The sequence below is a fragment of the Rattus norvegicus genome, chromosome 5 (assembly GCF_036323735.1).
Source record: "Rattus norvegicus strain BN/NHsdMcwi chromosome 5, GRCr8, whole genome shotgun sequence".
Lineage (NCBI taxonomy): Eukaryota > Metazoa > Chordata > Mammalia > Rodentia > Muridae > Rattus > Rattus norvegicus.
The window spans coordinates 150839212-150851702 of record NC_086023.1 but is presented as its reverse complement, the minus strand read 5'-3'; the positions used below and the strand labels follow the sequence as shown (position 1 = coordinate 150851702).

General features: G+C 45.4%; 1 protein-coding gene across 2 annotated transcripts in view; it reads left to right on the top strand.

The window, feature by feature from the left end:
- Nucleotides 1-8144: 8144 nt before the first annotated feature.
- Wdtc1 (WD and tetratricopeptide repeats 1) overlaps nt 8145-12491 on the top strand; it is a 68201-nt gene continuing 63854 nt past the window's right edge. The window contains exons 1-2 of one of the 2 annotated variants that reach the window (XM_063287533.1): nt 8145-8353; nt 8676-8824. The gene's annotated coding sequence lies outside the window, so the exon portion shown is untranslated. The remainder of the gene's footprint in view (nt 8354-8675; nt 8825-12491) is intronic. The other variant, XM_039109774.2, reaches the window with a different exon arrangement.

Here is a 12491-nt window from a genome sequence, read left to right as displayed (position 1 = left end):
GAGAGAGGGGGGAGAGAGGGGAGAGAGAGAGGAGAGAGAGGGGAGAGAGAGAGGAGAGAGAGAAGGGAGAGAGAGAGGAGAGAGAGAGGTCAGATTGAACTAGTAATCTTGGAGAGGAGTTTGGACCAGAACTCAGAAAACACAAGAAAGGGTGAGCTTATTCAACTGTAAGTCTCAGAGGCTGAAAACATTTGAGAGGCCTAGATAAGATTGTGAGGAGGCTAGAAGCTTCCAGGACCAGGCCTAGGTTAGCAGACAGAGACGGTGAGTCGGAGACAATTGCTACAGGAGAATAAAAACGACCTTTTCACTGAGCCATCTCCCTAGTCTCTTGTGCCACGTTTTTAGATGGACAGCTAAAATGTTCATTTTAAAATTTCTTTCATTATTAAAAATGGTTATCATTTAAAAAAAAAAAAAAAAGGCTTTGTGTAGTGATGCAGGCCTTTAGTCCTAGCATTCGGGAGGCAGAGGGATGTGGATCTCTGAGTTAAAGGCCAGTATGGTCAACAGAGCTGTTTTCGGGGGATGGGGGTTTCATCTTAGATGCAAGTCATTGATTGGTCAAGTCCCCCCAGGCCCCCTAAAAGTGTTGCCAAGGGTGTCTTGCTATATTAAATATTCATTAAAAATTTTTTTTGGAGACAGGGTCTTACTCCACAAGTCACACTGGCCTAGAGCTTACTATGTAGTCCAGATTGGTCACGGTTTTGTAGCAATCTTCCAGCCTCGGTCTCCTAAGTGCTGATATCGACAGCTTTTATTTTTTCAGAAGAGTTTCCCTTTTTTTTTTTTTTTGATTTATTTATTATTTATTTCATGCATGTGAGTACACTGTCGCTGTCTTCAGACACACCAGAAGAGGGCACCAGATCTCATTACAGATGGTTGTGAGCCACCATGTGGTTGCTGGGAATTGAACTCAGGACCTCTGGAAGAGTAGTCAGTGCTCTTAGTGGCTGAGCCATCTCTCCAGCCCGAGTTTCCCATTTTTATGTATTTAGCCGAGAGAGCAAATGTCTAGTGTGCGTGTACGGGTGTGAGGATGGGTGCTGTGACATATGATAGGAAGTCAGGGGACAACTTTGTGGAATCAGTTCTTTCCTTTCCCCCTCTATGGGTTCCTAGGTTGAACGAGTTACTAAGCAAGAACCTTTAGCCACGGACCCCTCTCACCAGCCCTATGAATTATTTTTGTTTTCGAGATAAGGGAGCTACATTCCCAACCCCCCAAATTATTATATTTTGAATGACAGCATAATTAGGACTTCCTGGGGTGGTTCTATGAAGAAGAGACTGGGCTAGGCTCAAGATCTCCCCCCTCCCCCCGACCCCCCTTTCTTCCTCGCTCAATACTCATTCCCTCGTCCTTTCTGGGACAGAATTTCATCACCTCTCACTATGTTACCATAGTTCTGACTGACGGGAACTCACTATGTAGACCAAGCTGGTCTTGAACTTGTAACAATTCCACTGCCTCTGCCTTTTAAATTCTGGAATTACATATGTGAGCCACTTCACCTGGCTCTCGGGTTTTATTTCTGTCGTGTGAGCAGGGAAGAGGGACGTAAGAAAGACCCACACATTATCAGAAACCGTTGTCTGAGGAGTGCTGAAGGAAAGAGCATGAAGAGGCTGAAGGCATGATCAGCTTCCTCCACCTACCTGTGGCAGGCAGGCACCCTGGGAGAATCTTCACCGAGCCCGGCATTAAATGGAAACAACACAAACAAGATGTGCTCTGGCAGGAGAAAACCTGTAGCCACAGAAGGCACCCCTCATCCCTGCGTCCAGGTTGGTTTAGGCCTCCGCCCAACACTGACTTCTCCACTTAAAATTGAGGGCTTAGTGAGCATGCGCTTGCATCGGACCCTGGCTCAGTTTCCAGCAGCCAAACGGAAGTTCACAACCATCCCCATCCGCAATTCTAGTTCCAGAGGATCCAGCACACCCTCTCCTGTCCTCTTCAGCCACCAGGTTCGCGTGGTGCCCAGGCATACATCCAGACAGAACACTCAAACATAAAATAAAAAGAAAATAAATACTTTTTTTTGCTTGTTTCTTTCTCGAGACAGGGTTTCTGGGTGTGATAGCCCAAAGAAGTCCTGGAACTTGCTCTGTAGACCAGGCTGGCCTTGAACTCGCAAAGATCCACTTGCTTCTTCCTCCTGAGTGTTGGGATTAAAGGCCCACCACACTGATCTAATAAATCATTTTTGGGGGGGTTGGGGATTTAGCTCAGTGGTAGAGCGCTTGTCCAGCAAATGCAAGGCCCTGGGTTCAGTCCTCAGTTCCGAAAAAAAAAATCATTTTTTAAAAAAAGAATATTCAGATTTGTTTTTTAAAAGATTTATTTTTAAATGTGTGTGTCTGTCTGTCTGTCTGCCTGCCTGTCTGTGCACTTGTGTGCCGGTGCCTATTAAAGCCAGTGTGCTTCAGATCCTTTAGAACTGGAGTTACATGTACCAGTGAGCATGGTACTAACCTAAGTGAACAGAAGTTCCTGAAAAGAAGCTGCGTCTGGGAAGAAAACCCCGGGAGGAGTCTCTGGCTACAGAGACTAATGTCACGCTCGGGATTTCAGTACCGGGAAGAGATCGGAACTTCCTATGTTTAGAAGCTAATTACCTCATTTTGGACCAGCCTTAGCTTTCTGAAACATCCATTCGTTGCCCCACTCTGAATCTGAGCTAACAGCTCATAATCCTAAATAAAACCCCTTTAAAAGCTCTTCACTTGGGGTTGGGGATTTAGCTCAGTGGTAGAGTGCTTGCCTAACAAGCGCAAGGCCCTGGGTTAGGTCCCCAGCTCCGAGAGAGAAAAAAAAAAAAGCTCTTCACTTAGCCCAGAGGCGGCAACGGTGACGGTGACGGTGACACATCTTTAATCTCAGCCCTTGGGAGGCAGAGGCAGGCAGATATCCGTGAGTTCTAGGACGGCCACGGCTACACGGGGAAACCCTGTCTGGAAAAACCAACAGAACAACCAAACAACAACCAAACAGCGACAACAAAAAGAAGGAACGAGTGAATTAAATAATGACAACAGGGGGTTGGGGATTTAGCTCAATGGTAGAGCGCTTGCCTAGCAAGCGCAAGGCCCTGGGTTCGGTCCCCAGCTCCGGAAAAGAAAAAAAAAGAAAAAAGGAAATAATGACAACAGAAGGACAGGTAACCCTTGGGCCTCGGAAATGGAGGAAAGAATGTTGAGTATCCCCACGAGGGAGTCAGAGAGGCGGTTGTGTATAACCAGCACTTAAAGGACCACCAGTTGGAGGCCAGGCAAGACTGTATAGTAAGAACCCGGGTCACAAAAAAAGAAAAAAAGAAAGACAGATGGAAGAAAGAAAAAAAACTTTTTTCTAGTCTGTATCAAAAGGAGGCATGAAGAATAATGATGAGTTAGGAAAATCTTCTTTCCCTGAGTTTAGACTCAGGTGAACAAGCAGACTGAACACAGCTACACTGCAGCTCTCCATCCAACAGCCAGAAGAGAATTTAAAATTAAAAGTCCGAAGGATGAAGTGAACTCCAGGCAAGGACAACTCTGTTCACAGGCGGCTCAGCTTCCTCCCAGCAGGGTGCAGTCCCCAATCATTGTTTTCCTGTCAAAGAACGATGCTGAGGTGGCTTTACTCAGGGCCTGTTCTGAACTGAGGCTCTCAGGACCCGGACAGGTGAGTTTGTCCTCCTCTCACATACACTTGTTTGGCTGACCTCTCCTGGGCCCAAATTCATCAGTCCCATGGCAAGATCACACAGTTATGAGCCTAACTCTCTGTACAAAATACACCTGTTTGCTTCTTTTAAAAGACAAAGCAGGGCTCAGTGGTGAAGAGTACGTATTACTAATCCAGACTTCTGGGGTTCAATTCCCATTTCTCACATCAGGCAGCTAGCTGTCTCTGGCCTCTTCAGGTACTCACATAAACACACACATACATCCATAATTAAAAAACAAATCAGCAGGGAGTTGGCGGCACATACCCTTAACCCCAGCACTCAGGAGGCAGAGGCAGGCAGATCTCTGCCAGTTCAAGGCCAGCCTGATCTACAAAGTGAGTTCCAGGGCTGGAGAGATGGCTCAGTGGTTAAGAGCACTGACTGCTCATCCTGAGTTCAATTCCCAGCAACCACATGATGGCTCACAACCATTGGAATGGGATCCAATGCCCACTTCTGATGTGTCTGTACTCACATGCATAAAATAAATTCTTTAAAAAAAAAAGGGGCTGGGGATTTAGCTCAGAGGTAGAGCGCTTACCTAGGAAGCGCAAGGCCCTGGGTTCGGTCCCCAGCTCCGAAAAAAAGAACCAAAAAAAAAAAAAAAAAAAGAATAAAAATAAAAAAAATAAAAATAAAAATAGTGAGCTCCAGGACAGCCAGGGCTACACGGAGAAACCCTGTCTCAAAAAAACAAAACCAACCAACCGAAAACCCTGCAGAGTAAGCAGTGTCAACGTTCCCAGTTTCTTTTTTTTTTTTTTCTTTCTTTTATTTATTTATTTATTTTTTTTTGGTTCTTATTTTCGGAGCTGGGGACCGAACCCAGGGCCTTGCGCTTCCTAGGTAAGCGCTCTACCACTGAGCTAAATCCCCAGCCCCCCCCTTTTTTAAATTTATATGTATATGTTTGTGTATGAATATTCACACATGTGTGTACATGTATGGGAAGGTCTGCTTTCAAGACCCCTGACTTCTCCACAATGCTAGGATCCCAGGAGTATAGCAATACCTAGATGTTAGCAATACCTAGATGTCAGACATGGGTGCTGAAGATCAAATTTGTGACCTCATGCTTGAACAGCAAGCCCCTTTCAGACAGACCTGTCTCCCCGGCCCTGGCTTTTGTGTTGTTTTGTTTGAAACAGGCTGGTTTTGAACTCCCTGTTTAGTAGAGGATGGCTTTGAACTCTCAGTCCCCCCAATTCCACTTCCAAGTCTGGGATCAGAGAAATAAATGTATTACCCTGCTTGAGCTCCTTTTTATTTTTTAAAACAACGTCTCAGTTTATAGGAAGTTGGCTTGAAACTCAGTATGGGACCCAGGCTGGCCAGGAACTTACGGGTAATGTCTCAGAATTACACATGCGAATCAGCACCAAGCCCAAAAAGTTGTTGATGAGATTAGATTAGTTTACTTTCTCTTTTGTTTTTTGTTTTTTGTTTTGTTTTGTTTTGTTTTGTTTTTTTTTTTTCTGGAGCTGGGGACCGAACCCAGGACCTTGCGCTTGCTAGGCAAGCACTCTACCACTGAGCTAAATCCCCAACCCCTAGTTTACTTTCTCTTAAGTTTTCTCTCTCTCTCTCTCTCTCTCTCTCTCTCTCTCTCTCTCTCTCTCAGATTGGCCTGAGCTGGGGATGAACTTGAACTTGGCGATCCTGTGGTATAGACTTGTGACGTCATACCCCGCTTTAAGTGATGCTAGAGATCAAACCCAGGGCCTGCGCACAGTAGACAGGCATTGTACCAATTGAGCAGTCTCCCACCTATATGCTTTTCCTATACTAAATCCCCAAGCACAGCAACTTACTTCATATGCTCTAGCAGCCCTGCGACTGACCACCAGAGCGCAAATGTAGAGAGCCCACTGTATCCCCAGACCCCTCCGGTCCTTAGGAAGCTTTTCCCCGGAGGGTCAAATAATGCTGACTTGGCTTTTTAAGTGTTTCTTCATCTTCTGACTTGTTGACCACAGGCATGCCTTAATATATAATCAGGATAAGAATAAGTATTAGGTGCTATGGGTATATGGTGCTCTTAGAGGGGGCCCCTCGTCCTGGTTTGCAGGTCAGGGGAAGGTTTCAGTAGGAAGATACAAAGGATTGAGGGTAATTAATGCTAAAAACAGATCTGGTTGTGTTTAGTTTATAATTATTATTTAAACTGTACTTACATGCTGGATGTCTATATATGATACATTACACAATTTAAAAATACAGGTCTAAAGCTGGGTGCGGTGGCACACGCCTGTAACCCCAGAGGTCAGTCAGGAGCCTGAGGCACAGGGATCATAAGATCAAGGTCAGCCTTGGTTACAGAGTGAGAAGTATCTCAACAAAACATTTTTTTTTTTAGCCAATTTTTTTTTCTTTTTTTTTGGAGCTGGGGACCGAACCCAGGGCCTTCTTGTGCTTGCTAGGCAAGCGCTCTACCACTGAGCTAAATCCCCAACCCCAACAAAACATTTTTTTTTTTTTTTGAGCTGGGGACCGAACCCAGGGCCTTGTGCTTCCTAGGTAAGCGCTCTACCACTGAGCTAAATCCCCAGCCCCAAAACATTTTTTTAATAATCAAAATAAAGCTAAGAATAAAAATACAAGTATATTCCCCAGTGGCAACCAGCAATGAGCAGACATTCAGGTGGCGGTTTCTAAATAAGATTCTTCTCCAATAAAAGAAACCAGGAATCTTTGGAGAAATGACTGATTCTTTTACTTGAGCAAGGAAAAATGAGGGATAAACCCAGAGTATCCCGTAGTGCATGAGAGCTGGGAAGAGCTTAAAAAGTAAAAGAATGGGGGTTGGGGATTTAACTCAGTGGTAGAGCGCTTACCTAGCAAGTGCAAGGCCCTGGGTTCGGTCCCCAGCTCCGAAAAAAAAAAGAAAAAAGAAAAAAGTAAAAGAATGCCTAATCAAAGACAAACCAAACAACCACCCCAAAAATACCCCCACCAAAACCCCAATCAACAACAAAAACCAGACCAAAAATAACCCCAAAATCCTCAAAGAAAGCTGGACCAACTTGAACTATGGTATCAATTCTTATTGAGATGCAATCTAAACTGTCGAATGCAGCTATGCACGAGTTCATACTGATACCAATAACTGAATAACTAAATAAGGGAGAAGATTTTAAATGTCTATATTCCTTCCAGGAGGCAGAACTTAAGGGCACTCACCCTAACTCTATGGGGGTGGGGGTGGGGGGATGGAGTTTGAAATATAGAACACAGTGTGAAGTTGCCAGGCACAGGGGCAAAGACCTGTGCTGTGGATCCAGCACTGGGGAAGTAGAGGCAAGAGGAACAGGAGTTCAAGGTCCTTCCTGCTACATAGAGTGTTGGAGTCCAGCTTGTGGAACACAGACTCTAAAAACAAAAACAAAAACAAAAACAAAACCCTCCCCCCCCAAAAAAGAACAAGGACCAACCAAAAAAACCCCAAAGATGTGCTACCAAAAAGGACAACGCCTAAGAAGGAGAGAGAGAGAGACAGAGAGAGCGAGCGAGAGAGAGAGACAGAGACAGAGACAGAGACAGAGACAGAGACAGAGACAGAGACAGAGAGACAAGGGGAGCACACCTGGTTAGAGTAACCAGGATGGAGAGACCTGGCAAATATCACCACGTAGTCAAGGTTAACATCGCCTATGGGAGCAGTGAGCAGCATGGGCTCCTAATAAGATGTAAGTAGGAGAGTACTTCCTGCCACTATCCCAGGGAGACAGAGGCAGGAGGATTGCTTGGACCAGCATATGTTGTCGTTGCCTGACTGGGATTGGTCATTCAAACACTTCAAAATTGCTTTCTTTGAAGCTGGGAAGGGTATCAGATCTGTAAGATTAAAGGCGATGGAAACCTATCATTTGGGTTGAAAGTAGCCTGCTTGGGAAACCTCCCGGCTAGTTTGTTTGTATTTCTCCACGTTTCTTAGACTTCGTCTTAGTGTGTGTGTGTGTGTGTGTGTGTGTGTGTGTGTGTGTGTGTGTGTGTGTGTGTGTATCCGCGTCCGCGCGCGCGTTTCCCTTTTGTCGTGGTCGTCTTGAGACTTGAAACCATGGTTTCCAGCATGCGAGCCATTAATTCATTTTGCCAAGAGCTACTTCTCCACCTGAGAGATACCCCAGCACTGGCCGCATAATTTTTATGTAATTACTTCAGCCAGATTGCACAGCTAAGAAGTATGGGTGACTAAAGTAGCCTGCCTAACACAAACTGAAGGTTGGGTCTCCGGACTTTAACACGCGGGAAGCCACAGAAGTCTATGCAGCAAGGGTGTGGGCAGATTACTCAGTGACTCAGCCAGTCACACAGTCGTAACTTCCCGATGTCTCCAGCCTGCTCTTCCCCCCACCCAATGCCCTTTCAGCTGACATAAATTACGTCACAAGCACCCGGTAGGGCGCGGTCAAATCCCCCAGTAAATCATTGTATTCCGGAGGCCTTAGGGGAGGATCTGGGATTGGAGGTTACCCTTGGCTGCATGGAAATCTGGAGGCCTGTACCGAGACTCTGTCTCGAAAAAGCAAATCAATCCAGCGTGGTGGTGCATGCCTGACTCATGATCCCAGCAATCAGGAGGCTGAAGCTGGAAGAATCAACGCAAGTTCGAGGCCAGCCTGGGCTACACAGTGAGTTGAGGTCAATCTGGGTTACAGAAGTGTAGCCTATCTCAAAACACAAACACACACACAAAACAAAAACCAGAACCAAACAAAAATACCCCACCAAACTAAACAAGCGAAAGACTAGACCAGAGAGGGTCGCCTCCGAGACCCATCCTCCCAATTTCTTCCACAGTCTGTTTCAGCCTTTAGAAGCCCTAAGTAGCCACACCCACTGAAGGAGACAGGACAGAGACCCGTGGGTGGGCTGGGAGTAGCTGGGTGGAGCCTTTTGTAAAACCTTGCAAAGCCTTGCTCACCCTTGGCTCACTAGCCCCTCCCACCCCAGTGAGAAGAATCCAGCCCATTGGTGGGGAAAAGAGATTCTGGAACAGAAGAGGAAGAGGGGTCTTCAAGAAGGAGGCAAGTTTTCGTGCCATCAAGAGAATTGCCAACTTGTCCTCCACGGGACCATCACGGAGCCACAAATATGTCCAGGTCAGAAGTCGGAGAAGGGAAATGAAGCGGGGATGGGGTTGGGGTGGGAGTTGTGATGGGAGATATGAGAAGAGGTAATAGTGTGCGATTTCTAGTCGTACTTAGTAGCAGAGTTCAATAGTCGGATGATTAGATCCTTATCCCTCACTGGAAGCATACTTGTGTCCATACCTTTTATCCCTTCGTGGAAAAGCAAACGGCTAACATTACTGAACGACGCCCTGCGCCGGGCACTGTAGTCATAGCTTTATTCTGTCCCCATAGCATCTTTGTGTTAGTATTCTTGTTTTTTTTGTTTTGTTTTGTTTTGTTTTGTTTTTCATTCATTTAGGTTGGTTTTGTTTTGGTTATTCGAGGCAGGGTTTCTCTTCATAAGCGTGGTTGTCCTGGCACTCACTCTGTAGACCAGGCTGGCCTTGAACTCACAAGGATCCCCCTGCCCTCCTCTGGAATGCTGGGACGAAGGCTGAGCACCATCAGGCGCGCCTGGCTGTCTGGCTGTTAGTTTGAGCCCCTGTGTTATGGGTCCTGGACCTCTTCACTTCTTCCTGGTCCTCCTGGCTCCTCCCACATCCTGGAATTACTGGTATCTGCATATAGGTTCCTATTTGGAGGCTTTAGGAACACTATCCATCAACTGAGGACCGGCTCTTGCTCTTGGATTTTGTTGTTGTCGTCGTCGTCGTCGTTGTTGTTTTTGTTATTATTGTTGTTGTTTTGAGACAGGTCTGTCTCTATGTAGCTTTGGTTGGCCTGGAGTTCAGGGAGATCCTCGTACTTCTGCCCGGGATTAAAAACTTGCACCACCACCCACATCTGGCCTGTTTTGTTTGAGATTGCATCTCACTATGTAGCCCAGGCTGGCCTTAAGCACACAGGTTACCCCCCTGCCTCTGCCTCCTGAGGGCTGTACTAAATGCATGTACCATCATTCCTGGCTTTTAACTCTTAAATGTTTGGATTTTTCAACTGGCTTCGTAGTCACGTGCCTAGAATCCCAGCATTCCAGAGGTTAAGCAGGAAGAATTCAAGGCCAGGTCAGGCTAATACCTAGACCCTGTCTCCAAATTTTTATTTTATTTTACATGTGTGAGAATTGTACCTGAATGCATATCTTTGTGCCACTGTGTGTCTGGTAACCGGGGAAACCAGAAGTGGGCATTGGATATCCTGGAAATGGAGTTTTTTCAGCTGCCTTGTGGGTACTGAGTCTCAAACCCCAGCTCTCTGGAAGAGCAGCCAGTGCTTTTTTTTTTTTTTTTTGGAGCTGAGGACCGAACCCAGGGCCTTGCAGCACTCTACCACTGAGCTAAATCCCCAACCCCGCCAGTGCTCTTAACCACTGAGCGATCTTCCCAGCCTGTAGACATTGTTTTAAGTGCCAAAACCCCAGATTATTTACTTGTTTGTTTTGCTATTGTTACTGTTTTGTTTTGTTTGAGGCAAGGTTTCTCTGTTTCTCTGCTGTCCTGGAACTATCTCTGTAGACCAGGCTGGCCTGGAACTCAGAGGTCCCTCTGCTTCCTGAGTCTGGGGATTAAAGGCCACCATCAAGAGCTCCCTGAATAGGAACTTGATGGCATCCCCCTGCCTCTACTCCATCATCAGTGCTTCATTTACAAACAAGTACCTGTTGTTTTCGTGTAAGTGGATGAACATACATCCGCTCCCCTTTCTCCTTATATATACATTCAAGGTTTAAGTATATTTTTAGATCCCAGAGGACATTCACTTTGAATTTTACTGCGCCATTTGCAAGTGGCTTCTAAATTTAAGTGACTTTGATTCTTAGGTGCCTGCCTCTGCCTACCAAGGGCTGGGATTAAAGGTGTGAACCACTGCCTGGCTATGGATTCTTTATAATAGCTGGTCTCATACGGTTGTCCTGGTTTAATTCTCTACCTCCCCTTATTTGTCAGTGTCAGGGGTAAACTTTCAAGTCTTTCGAATGTGTAAACTCTCATTCTTGCTGATTTATTCTGAAACTTCTCACTGACGAGTTTTAATTCAATGTGATGCCAATCTGTCCACTATTCCGTTACATTCAGGTGTGTTGCCTGTCCAGCCTGTATGAGCTACATAAAATTTGCTACCTTTGCTAAGTTTTGCTAGATTTGGCCATTTCCATTCATAGGTCCCGTGACTCGGTATCTGTCTGCCCGTTAGTGGTTTTTGGTTTTTGGTGACCATATCGCTATACCATTGCATGTGCACCATGAATTAGAGAAGGTAGTGATTTTCCTTTTGCTTTCCTAGTTGTCTGTCTTACAGCCAATAGTGCTGCGCTGATTTTGTGGTTCCTCTCTCAGCATTGGCTGCTCCATCCTCTGGTCCACAGGCCGTCCATTAGCTTTGGTTTCATTCAGTGGTTGAGATGAACCATCAGTCAACCATGTGTTAGCCGAATGTTGTGATCATTCTGTTGGTCCCCGCAGTTCAGTAGATGCCTGTCTTGGGGTAGGGGTAAGCGTTTTATGGATGGAGATTATGGGCAACTGAGCTATTTCCTCAGCTAAGGAAGGCACAAACCTCTTCGCTACCACACCTTGTCCTGGAGGAGTTCAGGTAGGTACCAGTTTTGCTGTAACTAATGCCTTTCTTTCCAAAGCTAAGCCTTCCAAAGGACTCTGCCTTCCAATGGACCTAATCCATCATTGTAAGGGCCACCCTTATGGCCATAGGGTGGTTGGCAAAGGCTGTGTATAAGGTTCTCCGCGCCTCGTAAAATGTCCAGATTTGTCTCTCAGAGAGAGTATTTATTCTCTGTACATGGAAAGCATTTGCAATCGAAGCCAATAGGCAAATGCTGGTGGACTCCTTTTTGCTTTATGAAGAGTCTCCAATTGGCAATTGATCAATAAATATGATATCCGTAATTAGGACATCATGTGGTTCAATATTGGTCAGGGTTGCAGTGCACAGAGACAAGCTTACCAGTTGTCACAAAAGCTGCCCTCTGTTTCTGTCTCCATTGGAAAGGAGCTGCCTTTCTAGTAGCCCTGGAGAGGCTTTTTATAAAAAATACGTAAATATGGTATGTGATTTCTCTAGTGTGCAAACATACCAGTTAGGAGCTGTATCTGCATTTTGTTTTTTTGGGGGGCGTGGAATCAAAAATGTGTGATGCTGGGCTGGAGAGATGGCTCAGTGGTTAAGAGCACTGACTGCTCTTCCAGGGGTCCTGAGTTCAAATCCCAGCAACCACATGGTGGCTCACAACCATCTGTAACGGGATCCGATGTCCTCTTCTGGTGTGTCTGAAGACAGCTACAGTGTACTCATATATAATAAATAAATAAAAAAATGTGTGATGCTATCACCCTGTCCAAATATTTTATCTTTAGTGGCAAATCACTCCAGCTCTTAGAGATTTAGAAAACAAGTTTGAACTGCAGTAACCCTTTTAATGTACTTAAAACATTTTAAGTCTCTTAACTTTGTTTTTAATACAAAGCAACAAAAAGTAGTCCTTTTCATTTAAGAAGAAAGCCCACTGATGTCCGAGATGGCACATGCCACGTGGCAATCTACAGTCTAACATTGTAGCGTGGAATTAAGACACATGGTTTAAGAAAACCCATTTTTCTTCCTTTCTTTCTTTTTAAGATTTCTTTATTTAATGTATGTGAGTACACTGTAGCTGTCTTCAGACACACCAGAAGAGGGC